Source organism: Triturus cristatus, chromosome 6 (genome assembly GCF_964204655.1).
Source record: "Triturus cristatus chromosome 6, aTriCri1.1, whole genome shotgun sequence".
Classification (NCBI taxonomy): Eukaryota; Metazoa; Chordata; class Amphibia; order Caudata; family Salamandridae; genus Triturus; species Triturus cristatus.
In genome coordinates, this window is record NC_140589.1 from 129263142 (window position 1) to 129287810 (window position 24669).

The 24669-nt window shown below is 45.7% G+C and overlaps 1 long non-coding RNA gene across 1 annotated transcript in view; it reads right to left on the reverse strand.

Moving 5' to 3' along the window:
- Nucleotides 1–243: 243 nt before the first annotated feature.
- LOC146816503 (uncharacterized) overlaps nucleotides 244–24669 on the reverse strand; it is a 518523-nt gene continuing 494097 nt past the window's right edge. Inside the window, exon 3 of the long non-coding RNA XR_014962454.1 lies at nucleotides 244–421. This is a non-coding gene — a long non-coding RNA (uncharacterized LOC146816503). The remainder of the gene's footprint in view (nucleotides 422–24669) is intronic.

The window sequence follows — 24669 nt, forward strand, 5'->3', positions numbered from 1 at the left end:
GAGGTCAAAGAGATTCTCACAAAATATGTATGGTGCATCATCAAAATATTCTCACAGCTCTAAGACACTCTCCATTTAGAAATGCGGATCACAGACAAACCAAAACTACAGACCAATTAAATATGCTGTCTCAGTTTTGTAAATATCTTTAATCATTTCTTCTTTTAATTGAATTAAGCAATGGCCTACTCTTAAACTTCAGGTAAGAGAATCAAATATGCCATGGATTGGTAACTACCTGTCCTGCTGTCCTGAAACAACTCGAATGATCCTGTCCTGCTTCCTTTGAAGAAAATTCAGTGGAAATCCAGTTGAATAGTACTGCAAAGTCTCCATCAATTTGAGAAAGCTCAAGACCACAGGTTGAAGCATGCAAAGCCAAAGCAGCAAGTCCAGACGTTTCTACCTGGATAAGCAATCACTGAAACAGAAGAACAAATTGAACCATTAACATTCAGTACTCACCAAAATTGAAATCAACACATTGAAAGCAGAAGTTACAACTTGTGGATGCATAAGATTTATAGGAAGGTGTGTTTATAAGCACTGTATGTTAAGGGGCAGGAACATGTGGCATGACAACAATAAAGAAATGCTGCTGGAAACTGGGTGGCCACTGAATGCCACCCTGGAAAGTGATTGCAGCTATATGCAAGTGTTCATTGTTGGAAAGCTAGACTTAAATATCACGATTATGAGAATTTTGACCCTGGCATAGCACTTCGATTGAAAGCATCTATAGGTGGTGAAATGCACTTAAGTGATCATGGTGGCAAGGAAAATACCAGCTAAATGGATACTAGGCAGTACACTGCCCCACACCCCCAAAAGTGTTAAGAAAGTCATACTGATAGATGTATCCAGCCTGAACATACCATTGGGCCACCTTTCAGCAGTTATATATTTAAACTATAGGAATAGCCTGACAAACAATCACTATAAATATTCAGAAAAAGGAAAATGGTTTCACTCGCAAGCACCGGACAAATTAAAATGCATTCCCTGAACAGAAGTGTTTCAGTGGATGTTCCATGTTAGCGACATACAGGCAGGCTAATACATTTAGTAGACAGGCTCATCTTTGCAATGCAAGGTTGAACATCTACAAGAATAATGAGAAAATATTTACAAGAATGCAAAAAATATTCTGCTGTGTGAGTGGTCATCAGGATAAATACGAAACTTGTGTTTGCTTGTCTTCTGCTTACTGACAAGAGGGGATTTGGAGTTGTTTATTGTGGTACAACAAGAAAAACAAACATCATCACTGCAAGTAGAATCTGATGTTCCTCCCAGGCAACCACTTTCCCAAGAAATGCTGCTGCTTACCTGGCTGACCGATTAGTCAACCGACTCTAATGAAAAAGCAGAATAGTTGGGCAATACTGTAGCAAAGTGGGTTGATAAACAATAGTGTCCAGGGGCCTGTTGGACAATCTCAACAAAGGGCAATATATTGAATGGAACTGGTCAAGCTAGAGATGTAACCAAATGAATTATTTATTTATTTTTTAATTATGATTACATTTTTATATAGTGGAAATGTTACCTCGAGGGATTAGAGCACTTTACACAGAGAAAGTGAAGAGTTTACACACAAAATTGGGAGGGTATTGAAAAAAAAGAACAACAAAACAATCAATTGAAAGTCAATGCTGAACCCTATATACAGTAACGGATGTATGACGTTACAGCGCATACATTTACATCGCGGTACACTACATCGCGGTTCTTACAACGCAAGTCGTTACAACGACTTGCGCTAGATGGCGCTCTAGGACAAGGAATAGGACTTAGGAGTAGTATAATTTACTATTCCAACTCCAGTCTACGTACAGTAGGGAAGGTGTTGGATAGTAAATTATACTATTCCTTGTCCTAGAGCGCCATCTAGCGCAAGTCGTTGTAACGACTTGCGTTGTAAAAACCGCGATGTAATGGCATCGCGATGTAATCCCCGCGTTGTAAACGATGTTTCCCTACAGTAACACGGAAAGAAATCATATAAAATATGTCCAGTAGAAGAAAGCAGTCATGACATGTCAATGTAGAATAACGTATACATTAAAAGAAAAGAAAACCGTGTACACTATGTCCAGGGGTGGTTCGAAGAGAAGTATAGTAGGAGGGGTTGGAAGAGGGTCACGGAGGAGTTTAGGGAGAGACATGCACCCAATTCACAAAAGAGTAACCACATTGCTATTCATAAACTGCACTTCTAATGTTTCTACAGCAAAAAGTGACCCTAAACAGTGGTAAATTACTACAGCTCAAAGCTTTAGTAGGTCAAGCACCACACATGGTCCACCACTGGTACTTTCAACAGCCTCCCATGCAAAATAATGGTGGTAGGGACTTCAAATAAAACCGTGTAGAAAAGAAAGTTAAATTTAATTCCATTCATTAAAACAGGTAAAATATAAATACATCTAATGTAAACAATTCTAAAAATAAAATATTTATTATTTAATTGCAAATTTGGGGGATTTTATAAATGATTTGTTGCGGTTTGATTCACTCTATTTCCAAAACTCTTTAGCAATAGTTGTTTTTAAAGTGTATATTTAAAAAAATCAGTGACCCAACATTGAGTATAAATAACTGACAATGTTTTTCAGATTTTGCTGAATTTATCCAAACTGAAACACAGCTAAAGAATACCAACTCTGTCTACGTGGAATATTTTATAATAGAACTACCTCTTCCTCCTTCAGAATCACATTCACTAATATTCAGGTGACTTAAAAAAAGATAAATTGGCTTCCTTCTAAAGTTCACAAGAATCTAAAAGCAAATTTGCAGAACTGAATCAAGTCCTGACTGGTGTGTGGATCAATACAACACTAGAAGATTCAGGTCCCGATATGAAATTCAATTTGCAAGCCAATTTTTACCTGATTCCTACATTCTTCATTGAATGACAGTATGCTGAACACATTATCAGATTTGCGGGTGTATAAATGATTAATACTTCCAGTACATGCGTAAGCCACAGTGTTCTTTCAACATTGCGCTATACTAAAATACAAGGGATTGGAAGGGTGCGATGCAATATAATTTACAAGAACGGATTACATTTGAAAACATTGATTGGGAAGGACTAGCAATTCAGTAACCATTGAATTTCTTTAGCACTATACAGTGTATAATACAGTTGACAAACTACCAATTCCTATGAGGTACGAAAGCTTTAAGGGCTATTCACAGAAATCTGGCTTCCAGCTAGCGACTTACTGTCCACAACAGAATTGTTCCAGAGAGTAAGAAAAGCCTTTGTACAGCAAAAACCGCAACTTATGTTGGAATAATATATAATATTTTGCACACTGTATATGTATATATTTCTGTATATCTTGAATAAATTATTTAGTCACTAAAAACCCAAATATTAGAGTATTGCTATATTGAGGTGAAATGTTCAGTAACAATGTAACGTTTTAAACTCTAAAAGCCATAGAAATTCAACCATAGAAAGAAATTAACACGTTACCCATACCTCTTTGAAAGCAATGGCTATAAATGTATTATTATTTATTGGTTTGGGTATGTTTCTTTGCTTGATTACATTTTGCTATCAGGTGTTGTTATTCATTAGTATTAATATTGTAAGGTAATAACCATTGTGTTTTGTGTGCTAGTTTTGGGTTGCATGGATGTTGTGCGAGTTATGGGTTGTGGTTCTAACCTTAACATGTGAATTTCAGTGGTTTTATAGGTTTAATTAGTAACAAAATCTACACTTTAATAATTATAGACAATGTCATCAGTGGTATCATATCTGAAACAATCATGTAATTTGCAAGGTCATTAGTGATGGCAATAATTATGACATTTAACATGTCAGGAGTGATATTATATGAAGGTCATAAGCAGTCCATGAAGGGGTTGTGAGTTATGATTAGTTTTCCACACTATAACTGGTGAATTCAGTGGTTTTTAGATTTGATTTTGTTTTGTAACCATAATTGCAATTTAATTATATTTTATTGAATTTCTGAAATATATGTTACAGTCTTAAAACCAGGGCCGCCACCCCTCACCCTCATTGGTCACAGGGGCTGTCTTGTGGCTCCCCCTGAGGGTTGCCAACTCCATTTGCCCATGGCTTGTGACCATGCGAAGCAGGGGTTTTTGCCAAAGAGCATTGTATATTGTGGACCCTACAACCAACATGTCCATGGACTGCCAATCGCCACAGGCACTTAACCCACAGTTGCTTTTCCTTTATTACAATTATTTTGTGTACCACAGTACTCTGGGGAAGCCCGCCATGCAAGCTATCGCCTCATGGTACAAAAGTACCATATAAGCTTCCTTGGGGGAAGATTGCGCGTTACTGCTGTATCATTGAGGTGGAAGCTTGCGCAGTAGCTCCTACAGGCGTACTGCAATAGCAGAGACCCCCCTAAAAAAAAAATGTATTTTAACCTCTGGGCGAGTCGCTCTGGGTCCCCCTCCAACAAGTTCCTTTGGTTCAGACACACCCCACACTGCCCAGCGTTCCCAAGTCTTGTAATAGCTGCCACAATATTTTCTTCTGAGTTGTGGCCAGCCAAACAGATCACACAGCACTCAAACTGGTCTTGTGGTACTGAAATGGCTGATGGACAATCAGAAGGAACTATCTTTTTTATTTTCTGGTATACAGGACTCCCACAAGACCAACCGTTCAGATATACCTGAACGTTTTACCCCTTCAAACCCAACCTGAGCTGCTCTTTAAAAACTAATTTGTAAAAAAAGGATAACCGTACAAAAAAAAGCACACTTTCTCAGTAAAGTTTCTGTCAAATTTGGTTTAATTCCATTCAGCAATTTTTTCTGTATCAGACATGAAAGTTTTTTAAAGGAATTAACAAGGTAAATCATGTTTGGGGACCTCTTTTTCTTGGGCCCCATCTTAATGGATCTGCGCAAACTTTCCATGAAGGAGTCAAGGTGAATGATATTTTTTTTTATTAAGTTTCATGAAAATTCGCAAACAGCACTGAAGTAATTATGGAAACAAAAAATGCTCTTCCTGTGGAAATTATAACCTAACTAGATCTACATAGTGGAATTAACGTAAGGCTTTTTCATAGAAAATAAATACCAGTAGCAAATTCTGTACCCAGAGTGATCTAAACAGATTATTCATGCACTCCGTCCGTTGCTTCTTTATTACATTTGTTGACAGAGTGTAAAAGGTTATACAGATGTAGATGAATACGATTTTTTTAATTTTTTGATATCATGTGCTAAATGTATATTCATTTAAACACGTATTTTCTTTTTTTGTTTGCATTATAAAACACAAGCCTCATTTTATTTTTGTGAGGCAAGGTTTAGAGTAGTAAAATGCAGGACACCAAAGCATTTACCATAAGGCCTAGTTTATAAAGTAATTGTCAATGCTTTAGGAATATTGTTCATGTTCACTTGTTCCCAAAAAAACAAGTCTATTCCTCTTTGTCTCCTTGAATCCCTTCTCATCTTACTGAATAAATTATTGTACTGATGCTTTGGGATTGTTCTTTTTTAAAAACACATAGGACTTCTTGAAATGTCAATTTGTCTGCTCTTGGCAATGTTTTGAGATCCACTCACTAACATATTTAGCATGTAGATGCACGTCCCAAAACCTTTGCGGTCCCACCAGCATTTCCAAAATGGTCCTGCGAGCTTTGAATACAATATATACAGTAGTAGTGTGTGTACACTGCAGTTCAATCATGTCATCACATGATCTCAATTATGTTTAGTTTCTCTTTTATTAGCAAATCTTTTGATCAATGTTGGGCAGTTTATTTTTGCTTAGAAACCTTCAGCAATCAGAATTGAAGATGTTACTTTATATGTCTCAGTTGAGAACCACTCACTTCATGATTCTAAGTTACCCTTTAAATCTTTCAACAAGAGCTTGGAAGAGTTTTTATGAAGGTGGGGAAGTGAACAGAGTGTCATCTCCATTGATTCCTGGTGGTGTCCAAGCTGTAAAATAAATTTCTCCAAAATTAAGGCATACACCCTTATGTGAAATTATGAACTGGTACACAGCTTCTGCACAGCCAGGCCAGTTTTATTCTTTGTTCTTTAGTCATTTTTTGGACTACTCGGGGCATATTCACAAGGATTTATCGCCAAGTCATCGGCACTTTATCGCAGCCAAAGTAGCGATAAATGTACCTCCCCATTCACAAGCTGGTGCTAACAGCCCACAGCACCAGTTTACCCGCAATAGCAGCCGCAAAAAACATCGCCACAGAGGAACCCTGCAACTATCGCTAATGAGATGCAGAGTGGGCGTTCCCGTGTCAAAAGACGCGACCACACCACACCTCAACATTCTCAATGACCAGACAGATCGTCGATAAACACACAAAACAGGCGATAAGGCGTGTTAGCACCAGGAAATCTGCACCTGCTCTGACTTGGTGTTAAGTTGGACCGCAGCCAGCACCACAAAAGGGAGACCAGCCCAGGGCCACATCGGATGGGCAACAGATGTCAAGGAGCCAGCCATCATGCGGCCCGGACACCCAAGATGGCCACAACACCCACCGACACCACCCCAGGACCCCACCCCACACCCGGAACACTCCCTACCCCTGGACAACCACAGAGGCAGCGCAGACAAAGACAGCGGAACCCCAGGAAGCGTACCAGCCACCCAGACCCAACCTCTGACAATGTCACCATCCACCACAGGCTGAAAGGGACAATCGCCCCACGCATCCCGACCATCATCGCCCAACAGGCCTATGGCACCAACACAGCGGACAACCAACATCCCACCCCACACCAAGCTGTGGGCTTGGCTGCACCTGTTGGCCCCTGGCACCCCGCAACCAATACCCACCAGAGTCGGAGGAGTCTCACTGCCAGCCACATCCAAGTCCCTCACACCTGCCCTGGACATCACCATCACCCTGGTACCCCAGTCCCCATATGTCCAACACAATGCGCAGGTCACGCTGGAGACGAAGGAAGGATCATATGCCATAGCAGGATGCACGCACGTGTTGGGGGCAATCCACAGCACACGTGTCCCACCTGTGCCCCCTGGTGACACAGCACACAATCACCGCAACAGAAAGCACACGTCCCACCCCAATGTGCAGGCAACAACAGAACACCGTGGAACCTCCAACAATGTCACCTTCAAATACACAGCAAGTGTGTATGATTCCTCCATACTCCAACAGTCCATCAGCAAACAGCGTTCCCAGGATGGCACAAAGGGAAATGCACAGCCCCTTGGCGAGTTCCAAATGAACACCCTACTCACCTCAACTCCACAACCATGCATATCACAACTCTGGCAATGCACACGTCACAAAATCACAACCAACATGCACAACTACATGCTCACCCACCAGACACGACAGAACAACTCAAAATGGTTACCTGGCCAAGCCGTGAACATGAGCCATCAATGGCATGGCACCTCAGCCACACAACAGCCTAATTTGGGGAGAGGTGGCAAACAGGCATGTGTGAAAGATGCTGTAGTACCTTGATTGGGAAAGTACACAATGCCAAGAGTGGCGGAGATGTGCTGGACAGACCGCTGCATGCAGCATACACCCATATCCATGGCAACGTACACCTCTGGTGTATGGAGTGTAGTGGACAGTGGACACAACCATGTCACCACAGCCAGTGGGGGACCTCGTGGAAATCTTGCCTGATATGCCCCCCCTAAGCGTGACCGGAGTGGGATGGCCCGGCGTACGCCACGCCAGCGTAGGGGTGTGAATAAGTAGCACGTAGCCCTGGGCGAGGTCCTCTTCCGGAAAGCCCAATGACGCTGCCAGGGCGGAGCCTCTCACCCCGCCACGAGGCCGATGCCGTCGTCCAGTGTGGAGTTGCCTGCGAAGCTGTGCGCCTGCCGGACCACGAACCCGTCAGGCCGGCCCCTGCGCAGCCAGGCCTCACTGATCACTTGCCAACACCAGCATGTGTCAAGGAGAGCCCACCACGTGCCGGCTCAAGCTCCAGGCCCGAGTCCCGCGACCTTGGCAGCCTCCTCACACCATCACGGGCTCCACGACACGTGCCTGCTTGAGTCCTTTTTCGTTGATGTACTCTACTGCCGCCTCAGGCCTACTCCTCGGCCCAGTAGGTCCCATGTGTGAAACTGTGTCCTGAGTCATGAATGGCAGTGACCCCAAATCCGGGCCACAGGCAACAGCACCAGATTCCCTGATCAGTGAGGTATAGTTCCATATGGGCTTCTTGTGACACGTGGTGCCACTAACCCTGTTCAACGCCAGCCGGCGACACGTGGTGCCACTAACCCGGTTCAACGCCAGCCGGTGACACGTGGTGCCACTGAACCTGAACTAGGCATGCCAGTAGGGCCATCCAACCTATGCCGGCGACACTCCGTGAACAGGCTGTGCTGACCGCTGCCTCAGGCCTACACCACAGTCAGGTAGGTCACACATTTGGAACTGAACATCCGTCATTCAAAAGGCAGAATACATGTCATCGCACGCACGGAGAGGCGTAAGAGAATGCCGCGTTGCAGTCCAGAGGGAACAAGATCATCGTTACGGAGGTGTTTGAACACTACCGACAACTGCCCTTGTGTCACTAAATCTGTGCCGCGCCAGCCAATGACACGTGGCTGTGGGCCACTGCTGACCGCTGCCTCCGGCCTACACAGTGGTCCAGTAGGTCACAGAGTCTTCATTTTGCAATGGCTGAGTTCGTATCAGCGTACCGGCATCATCGCAGGCAGCATCCCCTCTCAGCCCCGGTGCCATTAAGTCTGTTTCCGACAATCATGGACACTCTCTGGTCGAACTTTGGTGGCGTGTGAGCCTATGGACTATGGGGCAGTTTTCATCCTCATGTAGCTAATACCTAATTGGTGGTGGAAATGAGGGTGTCCATTCCACTGTCTCCCGATAACCTCCACAACATACTCCTCGGACATTGATGGTGACCCGCTCATGTCGCATGGCCCATCTGACTGCACCGCAAGTCACTGTCCCATGGCTAGGTGCCTATGCCGGTCGCAGTGCATCCGGGGCCACTAACTCTGTGCTGGTACGTTCCAGGACCCCTTCTTCTGAGATATTGGATGGCCCCTGAAGCGTTGGCCTTGGGGTCATCAATGCCATTCCTCTGTGGCCCTGTGCTATACGCAGCCTCCAGGCCCAACAGCATCCCACCACGGCTCACACACCAAATCGAGTCATGACCGGCCTGGACATGGCACCACCGCAGGAGGCACATGCCACCACTGCAAGGACCACCGCCAACAGCCATCTGCCAGAGTTGAAAAAGGTGGTCCTGACAGACTTGCGGAGTTGCTCAGACCTGTCATGGATGCCATCATCAACCTGATACCCTGGTCAGCACTCCAGGTGCCAGTGATTCAGTGCACCACAAGCCATTGTCCGTTACTGTTTGAGTTTTGAGCTGTGGCGTGGTTGTGCAGCTATGTCACCTCAAACAGTGTGGGGGCCCTGAGACGTTGATGGGGACGATGATGCAGGTATGGTACACCCCACTGCATCAGGTATCTGTCAGAGGGACACAATCCAAGACTTTTTCTTCACATGGGCGCGCTCATCTCTGGTGTCCCATCCCCAGTGCACTGCAACTCACGGACACTTCGGTTTGCATGTTGGCTGTCCTTGGACTTTCTCCAGCTCCCTCCATGTTGCTCAGCAGTTGACTCTTTTATGCATGTGTTTTCTGTTTACGTTGCGCTGGTGTCTAATGTTCAAGTGGGTGCCAGCACCAGACATTCCGTGCGTGCTGGCTTACGCTCACCCCACACACATCCAGCACAGGCGTCACTGTACATGTGGCTCTGCCAATAAAGGGGCCGGGTGCACGTGCTCGTAGCCAGTTCAACATGATATCTGCGTGTGTTCCTGTGGTCTTGTTGTATGCATGAAGGCCCTGGGCCATACGCCATTACATTGTGCTGTGTACATTGGATGCAGACGTGTCACCGCAGGCAGCGGGTTGGAGCTTCGTAACGGGGAGTCCAGGGCCGTCGTACGCAGAGCGAAGTGTCATGGGCCAGCTGCGCTTGAGGGTGCTTCCTGCTGTGTGGTCTGTTGCAGGCTGGGTGTTCTCCTCTGAGTAGCTTGGCTGTCCGGGTCCTGGTGGGGGGTTGCGTGGGATATCCATGTACTGTTGTAGGGCGTGGTGGTCCTCTCCGGCATCACTTATGTGTTGTATTCTGTGCTCCGCTGAAGGTGTTGTGTGCCCCTCTGCGATGTGAAGAGGAGGTGCATATTGACTTTGCCTTGACATGTATGTTATGTATGTTGGCGCATTGTGCAGGTTTGCATGCAGACTCAATGGCAATGTACATTGTGACTGTTTGGGGGGTGCTGAATTCTTCTGCGGGACAGTATACATTTGGTCTACATGACAGATGTGATGTCGTACGGGTACATTACCATTTCACAGTTTACTGGTCAGTCAGATGTAGTGGGCATGTTTCTGTGCATGTGCGGAGCCAGTTGTGTCCTCTGTTCTGCAGTGTCGGCTATGCGCGTTGTTCCTCGTTGTCGTCAATGTGGGTGTGCTGTTTGTGCTATGTGTGTGTGCTGAAGTGTGCCAAGGGGTTCGGCCCATGGACCTGGGTGATTGTGGGTGTGCAGTGTGCTACAGCTCGTTGTGCATGTATGCCATTGTGCCCACTCCCCCCGTCCACCCAGTCCCTGCTGATGATGTGTCAGGTCCTCTCGAGCTGTATCCATACTCCCTATTCCTTGCAGCGTCTCCACACTGATGACTGTGGGCTGGGTTTCCTTCAGCTCCTCCGGTGGCGATGGACTGCCACCTCCTGTCACCATTGCTGCCTTCCTGTTGGCAGCGGGTTTGTGCCTGGTTTAGGTAGTTGCGTCATGCCAGAGCCTATTGGCCTCCTGGATTGGCCACCTCAGCACTCCGACTGCATTCCAGGTGGTTTGCTAGTGGGTCAGTTGCTGGTGGTGATCTGTCGCCTCCGTGACGCTGGTCTTGTTTTCCTGCGGTCTGCACCCCGTCTTCCTCTTCCTCTTCTCTTTGGCCTTCCCCGACCCAGTTGTTCCTTGCTGGTGGTCTGTGGGGGTTGTGGGGTTCGAGTTGGCCCCTGCGCTGTGTCAGTGTGCATCCATGTCGCTACGCACTTTGGATTGTTTTTGGTGTATTTGTTCTGTGGTTTTTATTGTGCATTGTTCCGCCAGACGCGTGGGATTTGCAGGCCTGTGGCTGGTTTTTGCTACTTTTTGTACAGCAGTTGGCCTCATCGCATTTTTTTGCATTCGCGTATCGCATTTATGCGGAGTGGCGTTGATTTTCACGCAGACAGTTTGCACGTTATCTGCTGACTATCGCATGCTACCGCCTTGTTGTGAATCTCACGTTGTCACAGGGTTATTTTGCCGCGATGGGCCGCAATATTGAAAGTTGCGTTACGCTACTCTTGCGGTAGTTATTGAGTACCTACCCCCTTGTGGTTAAATAGGAACATATCTGCGATAGGAATTATGTTTCGCATGGTACAATTTAAAAATAAATACCATAAAACCGGGAGCCCTACCTAAAATGTTAATGTTTTTTCGTCTGCTTGCTTTCTGTTGCAATCTTTAAATGTTTTCCCCCTTATTTATGAATACCAATATAATAACAGAACACGGCTGTGCAAATTGTAAAAATGCAATGGAGAATATTGTGTTTATCAATCGAATTGTTTTACTTTGATCTTATTAGCGATATGAATATCCATTAGCGAGGTACCTTTTTTGGGAACATTTGTCTGGGTGGTCTAACCTCAAGTTAACAAGGTCCACCCCCCTTTTGCCCCCACTGGGAGACCTGAGTCAAATTGTATCTGATTTCAGGCATTACTTTTAATGTACGGTTATTCTATTCCTTTATTTTATTTACGTCATTGATTTTATAAAGCGCTCATACTGGAAGGAAGGAGGCTGGTTCGATGCGCGTGGTGTGCCACATGGTGAAAGGGAGCGTTCCGGTGGGTTCTGTCGGTGTGATTATTGCACAGGCAGCAGAATCTGGCAGACGATCGCAGCTTCAAGGGACACTCAGCTTTGATGTAGTCGAACGGCCTATCGGATTTATTTTTATAACGTACTCTCATATTAAAGATTTCACAGGCTCCCCCCCATCTAAAGCAGACTGGTTTGGTTTGTTTGTATTGTGTACAATGAATCAGAAAATGTAGCGTCCCTTTTCTTCATGATAAAGAGAGCCGAGGAGAGTGAAAAGCTCGGATTTCTGTAAGAGGAGCCGCAGGACTGCTGATGTCTACGGACTTGAGAGAGATTTTCCGGCTTAAAATAGACGCCCGCGTGCGTGCGTGCGTGCGTGCGCTCGCTGCCCGGCCCTGGCAGAGCGCGCGCCGGCTCCTCGGCTCATTCCGTCTTATCCATTATTCAGGAGGGTAATCACGGATCTATAAACACGGCCAGCCAGAGAGTGTTGGAACGCGAGGCAGCCTGGAAGAGAACCAAGCGCAGTTCACTGCGCGTTTGTTTCAGAGAATTTGCTGGAAACCAACAATATTTGCCTTCCCTTCCTTTCAGCCTCTTCAAGGAATTAACATTTAAACGGATGCGACTGGAAGGGAATAAAGAGCAGCTGAGGCTTGCGCGTGCAGCCTCCCAGCCTCTGCACCCTCTCTTGTTTGTCCGCGTGACTGCAGGTGTCAACTTCCGCTCGGCGGTAATCTGCTGGCGCGTGCCAGCGGTACCGCTTACTAGCTATGGCGTTGTGGGCACTGGTACAAGAAAGGAAACGGGGCCCAACTCTGGTATTATTTCAGTAAACAACAGCCACTAATGGTAATGATGTGGAATCCTGGCCAACCTTTGGCAGGGTGTTAAAATGAATGAAGCGTCTTCCACAAGGGATAGCAGAGTTGAAGTTGCGAGTTGAAGGGCGAGCTGTGCCCTTGCCCAGGGCACCATCTTTCACAGGGGCGCATGAACTAACATGTGAACACAAAACGGGCCCACTTTTCCCTCATTCTACGCATGAAGTACACTGAGGGGCGGGGAGGGGGGGGGGGGCGGGGGGCATTCCACTGGTGGGAAATCCGCTAGGCACGTTGTTACCCAAATACTGTTTGGCTCTAGGCTCCAAAGAGCAGACAATTTAATTTGCAGAAATGTGGGTCTTCAGACCTTTTCTAAACATGAGAGGGTCAGTAGTGAGAGCCAGCCAGCTAGTTGCAAATGGCTTCGAACTGTGAAAGAATACACACTCTGACACGCCCCCATACATGCCTAATGTCACAAATATTGCAAGCAGCAAAAATATCCCAACTGCAAATTCACAAAGCAACAGACCAGTGCTTCTCCATTTGAGCTGTTGGAGCATACAGTGCAAAATTTACTTTATTTTTCCACTTTCTTTTATAGAATTTTCTGTAATACAGCAAGCAGAGGATGCATCACATGATCAAGGAGAAACTCAAGATTGCCGCTAGTAAGAAAGTGCCAAGCTCCTTTTCTGGAAGGAATGCGAGAACAAACCAGGAAAGAAATTCTCACTTGTCTGTTCCAAATATAAAAATAGTCTCTGCTTGCTTGAAAAGCCATGCTCAATGTGCAAGGCAGGACACTGAAATTCAGAATGGAAGTATGTTTAAAATCTGTGTTAATTTGCAATAATGAAGGTTTTTCAAAATATTTTAAGCAGGTATAAATAACAGTCTCTCATATGTTAATTATAAGAAGAAATAAATACGCTATCACAGTGCCTTCAGCTGCCAGTACATGGGTTACTTTGACATATGATGGCTGCTATTTTCAGGTAGGCCTGCTGGCATAGAACTTGTCAACAGAAGTAGCATGAGCGGGTTAATTAGAATTCATTATTATTAATTGCTGTTCAGGGAGGAGAAAAGAAACAAGAAGGCAGCAGATGTTGCTTCCATAAGGGGAAGAGGCATTGTCAGGGGATGAGATTTAGAAGAGATGTTGAAAAAAGGTAAATAAAAAAATAACATTGAACTAAACAAAGAAACATGGAATAAAAGAAAGCAGAGTATTCCCATTTATAGAAAACTATATGGAGTGAAGCATCTACTGAAAGGAATTACAAACAACATGAAAAGGAAAAGCAAAGCCGGAGATCAAATATGAGATCAAGCGCACCAGAACTACAATTGCCTTTGTATTTATTGAACAATGTGTCTCCATTCTAAACGAAGCGCTGAACGGATTGTCAGACGGTACATAATAGCATTTATAGCTGGTGTGGGTACACAAGGAACAGAGTAATATGATGGTTTAAGTAATGAGATTCAGAAAAAGTGAGCATGCTGACCTTTCAAAAATGGTAGTATATTTAGGAACATGCTATCTGCTTATCTTGCCTTCTGGAGTAGGACTCACCTGGCAGTTCAGGATGAACTGTTCCATGGGGAGCAGAGTTAGTCCTGGCATACTTGGCGTGGTCTTACCCTAACTTTTTGTATTTCTGCTGACTCCGTTTTTGCTGGCCTTAATTGGGACTCTGCAAACGATATCACTGCTAAACAGTGCTATAGTGCCTGTGATCTCTCGTTAACACATGCTGAATTGCCTTATACACAATTGGCATGTTTAATTTACTTTAAGTCCCTACTAAAGTTGCACTACTTGTGCCTAGGGCCTGTAAATTAAATGCTACTAGTGCATTATGAGCATGACAGTTTACCCCCGATCAGTTTTCTACTGTTAATTGTCCTTTTCAAGTTCCTCTCTCAAATCGGTTTTGGGCCTTGCGTGACATGCAGATGGTTGATTGACAGTATTCCTCACTCAACCTGACTCAATAGTATCCCACCCCTTCCCTGCCATAGTCCTGAGTCTCTAGCTGAACCTACTGTTTCTGCTCCCTTAAATACCCCCCGGCAGTTAGAATGGGCAGTCAATACCACTCAGTCCCCTTGACACTGCCTTCTCATCAATAAATTCCGGTTATGCGGGATATGTAATTTCACCTCATGGAATACTTCTGGGCTCTCAAACAAATCAACAGCTCCAGACTGGCTCAATATAACAAACCTTGCAAATAATTTGTCTCCAGGAAACCTGGCGTGTTGAACCAACTCACGATGAAGGCTTCTTTTTGTTTACCGCCTCTATACTGTCTCCGCCAGGCAGTGCTGAAGGCGGCCTGCACATTTTAATTTCTAATGTGTTCTCTGTTATTATTAGAAGGTTTGCAACGGCCACCCTATATTATCAGTTTGTGTTTTTGTCTTTTTGAGGCGGGTCGGATCTAGTGATAAACATTTTTATATTAATGTGTTTGATTCTACCCGTTGTGACCAGTGGCGGCTGGTGACATTTGGAAATGCTGGGGCGTAAAAGTTCATGATGAGTGCCCTGTGGCGAGCGAGCGTAGTGAGTGAGCCCAACTCATAATAACAGGGGTTCTGGGGGTTCTCTCCTAGAAAAACTTTGAAAAACAAGTGGGCAAATGGTACATTTATAAGAAAATTTGAGAAAGCAAGAAGGGTAATAAAGCAATTTTGAAATTGTAGTTATGACATCAATAAAAATATTTCATTTGATAATGTCGCTGGTAGCTGCTTATTAAGTATAGTCAGAGAACTGCTTTGCCAACTCACTGACCTGTTCACTAGAGCACAGTGTTGTAAAGTGAAACAACGATGTGATTAAGCATTTACTAAAGACATTAATTCCCCTCTTATAGATCATGTTTTCTCTGTTATGTTGACCGAAGTTCGGACTCCATTTTGTATTGTCATGCTTCCACGTGTTCCCCACGAGAAGAGTCCAACCTCTGTGTTAGTTGCTCTTGTAATCTGCCTAGTAACAGTCTATAAATAGCTCCTTTGTCCATCTGGCACATGCCCAGACTTGACCACATCTGTTATCAGTTAGCCTTGCTTGACCATGTTTTCGCGGGCTCAAGGAGTGTGTTAGCTCCGCCCACATATTGATTCAGTATCGAAAATGACCATAAATGGTAATGTTCTTCAGCCACATGTTGTATCCACCCACTTATGAGCCCCTCTGTTGTGTATAAAAGGGGACTGTGTACGCAAGTTCTTTGTGCTACTCTATGCAATACTGAAGAGTGTTGTGTGGATTGTAGGACCACCCTTAAGGGTTAATAAATGCTGTCTTTGTACTTTGCAGTTTCCGTGCCAACTTCCTTATAGATTCCATTACAGGAGAGCGAACCCTTGTGTCCTGCGGGCCTAGCTGGGGCCTGTATTCATCAATTGGCGCCCGTCACGTGGGGCTCATCGGCGACTCGGATGCCCGAAGGACTGGTCGCGACGAAGGTGAGGAATTTGACCGGGGACGTGATCACTGCCCGCGGCGTCTTAGCCCTGGCATCCCGAGGTTTTTCTTCCTTCCCTTCCGAGCTGACCGTCTGGGTGGCGCCGGTCCTCGACTGAGACCTCTTCTGTCGGTCTTGCCGTGAAAGCCGTTTGGGCGATTGTGGAGCTTGGCAGTTGGAATCTGGACTCTTAATTGGTAAGAACCGGTGTACGGTACTTGCTCCGAGTTTTTTTTGAAGCCTGATCTGGCTATTTGAGTTTGATTTGTGATGACTAGTCATATTTTGAATTTGTCTTTGTGAATATATATGCGTTGCAACACATATAGGCAGGTAATGTGGAGAGATTTCTCCGGAGCTGTGTAACTTTGAACGGCGCAACGATTAAGTGCCATTTTTCTATAATATTGCATATTTTGCATTATTTCTGAGCATGCCTGCTTTCAGCGCACTCCGTAAGTGGTGCTGCTGTTTCGGAAACCGGTTGAACCTCGAGGAATCTGCTCCAGCTCCCCCAGAGGGGACTCCTAATAGGGATATGTATGTGAAGCATGGTCTTTCTTCCATAATGTACAGCACAGTATGGAGGAAATATACAAAAAAAGATCCTGAGTTACGATGGCCTTTGTATGGATCGTTTGATATACGTAAGATTGAGTATGTGGAACAGTGTATGTGTAAGCGACGTGCTCGTCAGGATATGTTTGAGTGTGTGCGGTTGTGGGTGAAGGAGGTGCGTGAGCGAGAGAAGCGTGAGAAAGCGCTGTTTGATAAAGAACAACGGAAGAATGATCATGTGCGAGCACAGGAAGCGAAGCGTCGGGAGGACAGAGAGCAGACGGACAGGCAAGAGAAGGAGCGTAGGCTACAAGTTTCGGGTTAATACGCTGTTCGGCAGCCACTTTATCCTGTCCTTAATAATCTTGATGATGATTTTTATTTACTAGATCGCTCTCCGCCCCCTTATGTTGGCGCATCTGCTCCGAGGCCACAAGATTCTGTCCCGGGTACGGGTAAGGTAGATACGCGGTCCATGTTATCAGCCGAGCAAATGGCTCAGCTTCGGCAAATTTCCTTCCGTGCACTTAACGGCAAGATATCCATAGAGGAATTATTCCATACTTGGGGGCCGTGGCAGGAGAGAGATAAATTGTATTTTCTGGGTCATTTTGCGGAGGAAGTGATTGATGCTTTCCGGAAACGTTCTGGTGTTTTTGAGCCCGACGAAGTGTCATCGGATGCTAAAGCATTGCGTAATGGTGTTTTCTCTTTTTCTAAGGCTCCAGATATGGCTCGGCGGCTGTTCGCCTTGCGGGACGAGGTGCTGGTCTTTAAAGAGAAAGCGCGCCAGCGAGCAGGGGAGGAGAAGCAATCGGATTCGTGCACAACAGAGGGCCACTCATCCACCTCTCAATCAGATAAGAGCGATCTAGTGCATGTTAAACCAATGCGAGAGGCGGCGCCTTTGTATGTTCCTCCTAAAGGAGCGGGGACTAGCTCGGACATTACCTCCGCCGATGCTAAGGGATATTTTGTGTATAATTGGGTTTACACTCCATGGCATAGGGCTGATGTTATGGCATTGAAGAATGCGCTGCCCGACCCCCGCAAGAATCCAGCGGCCTTCTATGAAGAAGTCGAGGGGGCCTTGAATTCTTGCGTCATGACTTTAGCAGACATAGATTTGTTCTTTGGGCTTATTCTACCACCAGACATGTGGCGATCTGTGCGGAAGGTAGATGATGTTGCCACTTTTAAGGCTCGATGGTCTGAATTGGAAGATGAGGATAGGGAGAGGAAGCCCGCGCAGAAACCGCCCCAGAATATTTTAGATCTCCCTGCTGCTATTGTGACTAAGTTGAAGACAATTATCCCCCCTAAAAAGATTGACTGGAATATGTTAGCTGCATGTAAACAGAAAGTTGACGAGTCAGTTGCGGACTTTTTTACGCGCTTTGAGGAGACGTTTCATGATTTTAGTGGCCAGTCGCTTACTGACGATACGGGTCGCCACCTTTTTGCGGATAAATATGTGGCTAATCTGCTGCCGGCAGTTGCGGCCCGTCTAAAAGCGAGCGAGAGTTCTTGGTCCTCCGCTACACCGACGGCCCTCCTGACTATCGCCCAGTATTATGAGCGTCAGGAGCAAGAAGCAAAGGGCCAGGAGGAAAAGAAATCGAAAGATTTGAAAACAAAGGTGATGTTGGCACAAGTCTATGGCCCGCCCCGACGGGGTAGTAATAGAGGTAGGGGAGGATCTTATGGTCCTCCCTTGGGCCGATCTGATTTAAATAGGAACCAATGTGCGTATTGTAAGCAATCGGGTCATTGGGCTAGGGACTGCCCGGTGTTGCATGCATCGCGTCAGGGGCATACCTCTGGTGGCTCGCGAGGTAGAGGGAGTTTCTTGAACTTTCGAGGGAATTCTAACGAACAGGCTCGTTTTGACTCTGCTGGGCAGCACCGAGATAGATCAAATGTTTTCGATCGCCAGCATCAGTATCAAGCATCAGGAATTGACCGGTCGGGGTACCATGACTCTCAGCATGCATAGGATTGCGTTGGATGGGGGTTAGAATCAGTTGAGGTGCCGGTCGATCAGAAGGGCCCTTATGTATCGGCTGAGGTTTTGGGCTCTACTGATCAGTTCCTAGTGGATACAGGAGCGACACGTAGTGCGCTATCTAAGCAATTGGTTCCGGGGGCTCCCCCATCCGGCTTAATGGTCACATCGGTAGGGTTCGATGGTACACTCTCCCGAAGCCCTCTTTCACAGCCCCTCATGTTTAAGGTTGATTCTTTTTCTGCACCCTGTCCGTTTCTGCTTGCCCCGTACACACCGGACAACATTATGGGTCTTGATATGTTAAAGCATTTTAGGGCTACGATCCGTTGCTCCCCTGCTGGTGTACGGGTAATATTGAATGACAATTACCCCCGATCAGAACGAATGTGTACGATGTCAGAGGATGCGCTGTTAGCTACCCTCCCTCGTGCTTTGTGGGCAACTTCGGATACTGATGTAGGACAAATGGTGATTCCTCCGGTCCACATCAGCGTCCAGGAGGGGGCGGTGTTACCTCGCCTCCCACAGTACCGTATTTCCCAGGAGGGTGAGGAGGCTCTCATACAGATAGTGCAGGATTTGATAACGGTTGGGGTAGTCGGGGAAGTCCCCTACAACATTTGTAACAGTCCGATTCTTCCTATACTGAAAAAGGATACGGATGCCAGAGTTTATCGGTTCATAATTGATTTGAGAGAAGTGAACAAGATCGTGATACCTCAATACCCAGTGGTTTCCGATATCACGACGTTGCTTACCTTGGTCCCGCCTACGGCGACCATGTTCTCAGTGATTGATTTGAAGAATGCCTTCTTTTCCATTCCCATTCACCCTGATAGCCGATATCTTTTTGGGTTTACATTGAATAATAGATCTTATCGTTTCTGTAGGATTCCCCAGGGCTATACAGAAAGCCCTAGCATTTACAGTCAGGCTTTGAAACGACAATTGGATTCTTTTGCTCTGCTCGAGGGGGTCGCCCTCATTCAATATGTCGATGACATCTTGCTGGCGGCTGACACCCTGGAATTGTGTGAAAAAAGTACGTTATCCTTACTTTCCTTTTTAGCGTCCCACAATCATAAGGTATCTAGGAAGAAATTGCAATTCTGTAGACCAAAGGTGACTTATTTGGGTCACCTTTTGTCTAAGGAGGGACGTGCACTCACACCGGATCGTATCCAAGTAATTTTGGATACACCGAGACCATCCACACAGAAGGATGTGCGTGCATTTTTGGGCCTTGTTTCTTTTTGCAGACAGTGGATATTGGGGTTTTCGCACATAGCTAAGCCATTGTTAGCCCTTTTGACAAAGGACACGCCTATCCCAATCCCTTGGTCAGATGAGTGTGATACTGCTTTTCAGCAACTACGACAGGCCCTTTGTTCAGCACCAGTGTTAGGAACCCCTGATTATGCAAAACCCTTTTCGTTGTATGTGCATGAGAAAGATGGATGTGCATTGTCAGTTTTAGTGCAGATGCACGGCGATAAGCGGCGCCCATGTGCATATTTTTCGGCTGTACTTGATCCTGTTGCCCGAGCATTACCAGGGTGTTTTCGCTCGGTTGCGGCGACAGCTGTGTCAATACGCCAAAGTGAGGGAATTGTGTTATCTCATAAGTTGTTGGTATTAGTCCCCCATGCTGTCGATGCCCTACTCAATCAAACGAAGACGCAGCATTTGACCAGCGCCCGTTTAACAGGATATGAGTTGACACTTTTGGCTCCTCATATTACGTTAAAAAGGTGCGTAACGTTAAACCCGGCAACATTGTTGCTACCTATTCAACACCAATGCCTAAAGGCTGCTCCTCCCTTGCATTTACTGCGATCTGTCCCCTTCTTTTTTCTCTTCGCGCCAGGATACTATACTATTTAGTAGCAGAGCGCGTTATAAAAGCCTCTATAATAATACCCCGAAACCCAGCCTGAGGCGCGGAAAGCGCATGATTGTATTCTCGTGACTGAGGAACAAACAAAGGGTCGTATTGATCTCCAGGATACGCCCTTTCCAGATGTAGATGGGGAACTGTGGGTGGATGGATCCTGTCTGAAGCTACCAGATGGTACGGCTTCAGCAGCATATGCAATTACCACATTACAAACGATAGTGGAGACAGCACGCATACCACAGAAATCAGCCCAAGCAGCGGAACTGATAGCATTAACACGAGCATGTGAGCTCAGTACAGGACTATGTGTGAATGTTTATACAGATAGCCGCTATGCCTTCGGAGTAGCGCATGACTTCGGCCTACTCTGGAAGGAGAGAGGGTTTTTAACGTCACATGGAGTACAGATAATGCATGGAGAGTTAGTTCACAATCTTTTAACCGCATTGACATACCCAAAGAAAATTGCTATCGTTAAGTGTAGCGCCCATAGGAAAGTAGTTGACAAAGTTGGAGAAGGGAATGCGTTGGCAGATCGAGTAGCACGGGAAACTGCGATGCAGCCCGGTACTACTGCCGTGTATGTAGTGAAGTCACAGGTGGAAAGATGGCATGATGCGAAGGAGGAAGTGCGAGAAACGCAAAGGACCGCTTCTGACAAAGAGCGGGAACAATGGGCTACTGAGGGAGAATTGGATGATGAGGGTTGCTGGAGAAATAAGCAGATGGATAGATGGAAATTACCTACGGCTTTTGTACAGCCTATGGTTCAGATGGCACATGGGCTAGCACATGTTGGAGCTTCCGCAATTGTGAAATTGCTTACCCAAGTCTGGGAGCATCCAGAGATTGCTAGCACAGCGAAGAGGGTGGTGCAGACCTGTATGATCTGCCTGAGGTACAACCCAGGAAAGGGTACTCGAACTCCAGCAGGAGGATTTGTGACACCCACTGCACCCTTTGAGGTTCTGCAGATGGATTACATCCAGCTTGAGCGCTGTAATAATCTGAAGTATGTTCTAGTAGTGGTCTGCGCTTTCAGCAAATGGGTTGAAGCGTACCCTACGAAAGACAATACTGCGATGACTACTGCGAAGCTGCTGCTGAAGGAGTTTTTCCCCCGATATGGTGTTTGTAGACTTCTGTGGAGTGATAATGGCCCTCACTTTGTAGCGGACGTTATAAAGTATGTCTTGAAGGGTCTAGGCATCACTCAGAAGTTCCACGCCGTGTTTCACCCTCAGTCTGCAGGCCTAGTTGAGAAGTATAATGGTACACTGAAGCTTAAGATCGCCAAAATTCAAGCTTCGACGTCTTTGACTTGGCCAGACGCTCTGCCACTGGCGTTATTGTCAATTAGATCGGTACCACACTCTCGAACTGGCCTTACACCTTACGAAATTGTTTTTGGACGCCCAATGAATATTTGGGGTCCACCAAAACCTAAGGCTGTGTATGATGTACCTTGTGTAATGATGAACGATTATCTGGCACAGTTAACGGATAACTTGGTTTCTATTCATCAACAGGTCCGAGAGGCGCTCCCTGATCGGTCTACCGGTGAAGGACATGGTCTCCGGCCCGGTGACCATGTCATGGTGAAAGTTTTCGACAGGACGAACAGCTTGGAACCGAGATGGGTGGGCCCTGAGCAGGTCCTCCTCGCAACGAGGACGGCTGTGCGAGTCTCCAACCGAAAGAATTGGATCCACTCTCTGCACTGTAGGAAGGTGCCGCCCGGATTGGTGGAACCTGCCGTGCTGACCGATCAACGAGAAATTTTGGCTGCAGAGACAGGCCGTGCTGCGGAGCCCAACGCCACTGAGGAGCTCTTTCCGGACCACGCGACTCCTGGAGGAAGGCGATATCATCTTCGACCAATGAAGTGAGTTTTCCAGTACCGGGACATACTGTCAGAACGGCCCTTGGGTTAGTGAAACGGAGAGCCGATGAGGCAAGGGGGGGGGATCAGCCCTGCATTAGTGTAGTGACACCCGTCTTGGCCCGCTGGTGAAGAAATCAACCGCTGCCCAAGGGGAAGAGTTCTGACAGACTTCTAGTTTCAGGAAGATATTGGGTTTTATTTTTGCTTTGATATGGAGAAAAAGAAAATACTTTGCGCATTAGGGTTCATGTTGACAGTAGCCATTGTTGGGATAACCACATGGTTCGTGGAGGATGTAACTCCCGCTCGGAAGATTCTTGTGTTGACAACTCCGGTGCCTGAGGAGCACTACTTTTATACATTACCGTATCAAGAATTGAAGCATCGACAATCTTACTTGAATAACACTTTCATCCAGATGCTGCATCATACCCACGTTGCTACGAATGCTACGAACTGTTGGATATGTGGGATGATGCCAGCTCATCAGAAGAAAGGAGGAACGCCATTTATACCACTTCCTTTCTCTCATAATGGCTCTTGTAGAGCATGGTATACCTTGCTTTTTGCTACTCGGAAACCAACAGTGGGACGATTGCTCTTCAGACTCAATAAAGAATGCCATCAAGACAAAAATGGATATCCACAAGCGAATGGGACAATTTGGGAGTGGGAAGAGTACCGACCAGACAATGAATCCATTCCCTACATCTTTACGAACACAAGAGACACTGTGGGAAAGGACAAGTTTGTAATTCAAGTAGCACAAGCTCAAGCGGACCTGTGTGTCCAGAGTGTGGGTTTTATTCCTGTTGGTGTTAGTGATTGCATTACTGTTTTGAATATTGATGGGTTGAACAATAGTACCTTCTTAGCCTCCCATAATACGTACTTTGTGTGTGGAAATAAAGGTTATTACCGTCTGCCGGCTGGGTGGTCTGGGGTATGCTATGTATCATTTCTATTACCTCCAGTATTCTTAGCTCCCGCATCTTATCATAAGGATTTGAAATTATTAAATAATGTGACTGTAAATAGGTATAAACGTACTTTATCAATTGATGATGTAGATCAGACTGACACCAGTCTGCAACAGTATATTGATTTTAACTTGGGACTGTTTTTCTTTGTTGGAGCTGCCCTGAACAGTAGGAAGATCCGAAGATTAACAAGAGTGGTAGAAGCTGTGACAAATCAGACTGCTGCTGCTCTTGGGAATCTTACGGAGGAATTACAGATTACTAGAATTGTTGCATTGCAGAATCGTATGGTATTAGACGTTATGCTAGCTGACAGAGGAGGAGCATGTAAAATTATTGGAAGTAGCTGTTGTGTGTTTATTCCTGATCATACGCCATCAGTTTATAATGCCATCAATAAACTGCATAAGATTGCAGCTGAGATCCATACGGAAAATGGCACTTGGTCCTTTTCTGGATGGTTTTGGGCGTTAATTACTGCCTGGGGATGGAAGGTTCTAACTGGTCTCTGCATTATTGTAGCGGTTCTGTTTTCATGCTGTATCTGCGTTCAGTGTGGTCCTTTACTCTGCTCATTATGTGTATCATTTTGTATCCCCGATAAGAAAGCTATTGCCAATGTCACTTATCAGAAACGTTTAGCTAAGGAAGTAGAAGAGATGATGATAATTGATATATATGATGATTATTCTAACAAGCCGGATGTCTTCAGTAAATGCTGAAAGGGTCGTCTGTTGTAAAGTGAAACAACGATGTGATTAAGCATTTACTAAAGACATTAATTCCCCTCTTATAGATCATGTTTTCTCTGTTATGTTGACCGAAGTTCGGACTCCATTTTGTATTGTCATGCTTCCACGTGTTCCCCACGAGAAGAGTCCAACCTCTGTGTTAGTTGCTCTTGTAATCTGCCTAGTAACAGTCTATAAATAGCTCCTTTGTCCATCTGGCACATGCCCAGACTTGACCACATCTGTTATCAGTTAGCCTTGCTTGACCATGTTTTCGCGGGCTCAAGGAGTGTGTTAGCTCCGCCCACATATTGATTCAGTATCGAAAATGACCATAAATGGTAATG